Genomic DNA, 3,545 nt, shown 5'->3' on the forward strand with positions numbered 1-3,545 from the left:
CGCAAATGGTCCGCTCATTACGGAGTAGTCGGCTCCCGTGTCTACGAGGGCGACTACATCAAAACCGTCGATGGACACCTTGACGTCGGATGCCGTCTTCCTCGAGTTCCGGGTGCGTCGGGGCGTCGCATCTCGGCTTGTGCGTGTTGACGGTCGGGCACTGTGCGTCGTCGTTGTCCATGTCTTCTCAGCGGACGTCTCGGTCAGGTCGGGTAAGCGTCGCGGCGTATAGCTGTCGTCGTGTTCGGGAGTCTCATGAGGGTTAGGTCGGGTCGTCGGGATGAGGGCATGTCGTGAATCACTGTCTTCGGCGCGTCCTTGCGTCGTTGGAGGGTTTCCGGTTTTTCGCCGTAGAGCAACTTCACCTCCAGAAGTTGCTGCTTTTAGTTTCCCCCGCGTGGGCTGGGGGACCTTCCACGGGCGAAGTCAGCGTTGCTACGGCGGTTCGGCGATTGGTATGGGTAGGGCGACGGCGAACGGTTGAAACGCGCTGGGCCACGGCTGGTTTCAGATAGATACTCGTCGATCTCACGTGGTCGTTGGCCAGGGAGAGGGCGAGGTGCGTCGACGGAGAAACCACGCAGTCCGAGTCTCTTGTATGGGCAGCGACGGTAAATGTGGTCGGCCTCTCCGCAGTGGTAGCACAGAGGACGGTTATCGGGAGTTCGCCATACGTCCGTCTTCCTCGGCGTCTGGTTTCGGGCTACCGGGGGTCGGGCGGGTGACAGTGGGCGGCGGTACGGCGGGGCCTCTTGACGGCGTGTTGGAGCAGGGCGGGGTCGACGAACAGCCGCGGAGTATGTCATAGCTTGTGGCTCATGGGGTACCTCGGATGGCGTAGAAGTTCCCAACGCTTGTTGCACTTCTTCTCTAATCACATCGGTGAGGGAAGCGACTTGGGGATGCGGCGGCGTTGGGAGAAGTTTCCGCAGCTCCTCTCTCACTATTGCGCGGATAGTCTCGCGTAGGCTGTCGGCCGGGATCCGCGTGCTGCCAAAGTCGTTCTCATTGGCCGCGCCAACAAAGTTGCGGTCATACTGCTTAGCGCGCATTTCGAGGGCTTTTTCAATGGTGCTGGCTTCGGTCACGAATTCGGCGACGGTTTTGGGCGGATTTCGGACAAGTCCAGCAAACAGTTCCTCCTTCACTCCGCGCATTAAGAAGCGCAACTTCTTTTCTTCCGTCATTTCGGGGTCCGCGCGGCGAAATAGCTGCTTCATCTCCTCAACGAAGATCACGACACCTTCGTTGGGGTGTTGCGTGCGTGTTTCCAACAAAAGGGCGGCTCTTTCTTTCCGCACGACGGTAGTGAAGGTCTTAGTGAACTCGCTTTTGAACTGAGCCCAGTTTGTCAAGGAGCTCTCGTGGTTTTCGAACCAAGTGCGAGCCGAATCTTCCAAGTAAAAGAAAACGTGCAGGAACGTTTCTGCGTCGTCCCACCTGTTGAATTTCCGGACGCGCTCCAGTTTCTCCAACCATTCTTCTGGGTCTCCTGCGGGGGCTCCTCGGAATGATGGCGGTTCCCGTGGCTGCTGCAGAACGACAGGAGGATTGGCTTGGTTGAGCATGGTGCTGGTTGCGACGTTTTTCTTCTTCGTCTTCTCCGGTAGTAGACCGAACTCGGGTGGTAAATCTTGCACGCGGAGGCTGGCTCTTGTTGGACTGGCTTGGCGGCTTCCAGAGGTTGTAGTGGGCATGAAGGGTGCGTACCCCGCACCTCCACCAGATGTCACGTAGCCAAGGACGAAGCAGTTGTTTGGAAAAGAAACAAGTTTATTGGAGCGAACTTGTGCTCCCCTAACAACTGAAAAGAATACAGAGGCGGCGAAGCAGTGGTCAACAAAGTGACGTACGTGCGTCGGCTAGCGTCGCAGAATCGAATGCCCCGGCGTCTGCTCTGCAGGCTTTTTATCTTTCGGCGCGCGTGGTTCTGGAACCGTCGATTCGCATCGAGACCATTGTAGATGTAAGAAGATTATTCCGGGATGTTCACGTTAGATCGGAATGCTCTCCCTATCTGAACAGATAACACATGCGGCACAGAAAGAAAGAATGGAACACGCGCTTCCCTTGGCACGGAGATAACACAGACCGGCGCAGCCGGGCGGTAAAAGCAAAACACAAATAAACAAACCCAATGCATGGTTCGCGGCAATATTAAAACCTTAGGTTGAAGCGTAAAATCAATGTCCAAGCAATTTTTGTGTTTATGGGTAAATTGTAATCCATGCATCTTTTTTTTTATGGTTAAACTCCGGCGTGAAATAATAAAATTACTAACCAGAAAATTTTTTTCTCTTGTCATTGGTTATGTGGACTGCTTACGGAACTTCGAAAGCAACGTATAGCACGCTGTGCAAAATATCCTAGACGTTCTTATGCAGCGGCGATCACACTCTCGTCCCTAAGTTTATTTGACAGCTGTGAGAATATCATTGTCCGTAGGCACGCCAGTGACCTATGTGCCTCTTAAGCCGAATTCACAGATCTTGCTGACCAAATAAATCTCTAATACAAGCGTCACTTGTTTCCATGAATCAAATGAGTTTCTTTGAATATTTAGTTCTATTTAGAATATTTTTTACACAGAAAATATACTCATGGTAAAGAAAAGTGTCAGACCTGGTTGCATTTTTTCCACATTAAGAAGCGAAACGATAATACAATATAGAGAACCTTCTTCAACAAGGGCGGGCTGCATACCTAACGACAAAATGGTCCCCATCCTTTCCTGCAAAAGCTGTTGTCCAGCGAAGCTATTGTAGATCACTACTCATGCTGAAGAATGACGCATGAGCTGGGTGTTTTTCTCGAGAACTGTAGATTTCTGCTTGGCTTGACGCACGCAAGTAGCGTCCATGGAATATTATCAGCTGCTAGTTGCATTTTATTTGAGGGCTTCCAATGGCGGCAACGTTCCTACTCGTGAGCAGCTGCAAATGTAATCGCTACCAGGAGCACGTGTGGGGAGGTTCCCATTGTTAACAGGAACCCCGTCATTCATAACACGGTTCTGATGCTTCTTGTGTGTTTTTTGTAAAATGAATACTCAGCTGTATGATCTGTGTCAGACTGCAAAGAAACAAACGTTGTTTGCCTTCAATCGTTAGCCTGGGATAAAGAACACAAAATTTTCCGCCCGATGAGCGCCTAAAACCTTAGCTATCAAAGTTTTAAGACCTTACAGACCACGTTATCCCCACATTAAAGCGATAAAGAAATCGCAGTCACTCGTATGCAGCATGATAGCGCTAGAACTGCAAAAAGGTTGTACGAAATTTTTTTAAACAAGCACCGTTTTTCATGATGCAGAAAACTGCTGCTAGTAACGTCACATCGACTGAAGAAAAAATATCACAAGGCATGGTACAGGCGTTCAAGTGAGTAAAAACTGGTAATACAGATAGCGCACTGTTGAAAAATATTACTAAATCGGGATCACAGTGGTTACGTGACCTAACGCTCTGGTCCCGTAATTTGTATTCTACAGTTATAATAATCCGGCTTTGATTCCTGTGAATTGGCCTTTACTTTTTAGTATTGGT

The sequence above is a fragment of the Haemaphysalis longicornis genome, unplaced genomic scaffold, assembly GCF_048455015.1.
Source record: "Haemaphysalis longicornis isolate Haplotype H1 unplaced genomic scaffold, Haemaphysalis longicornis Haplotype H1 scaffold_5, whole genome shotgun sequence".
Taxonomy (NCBI): Eukaryota; Metazoa; Arthropoda; class Arachnida; order Ixodida; family Ixodidae; genus Haemaphysalis; species Haemaphysalis longicornis.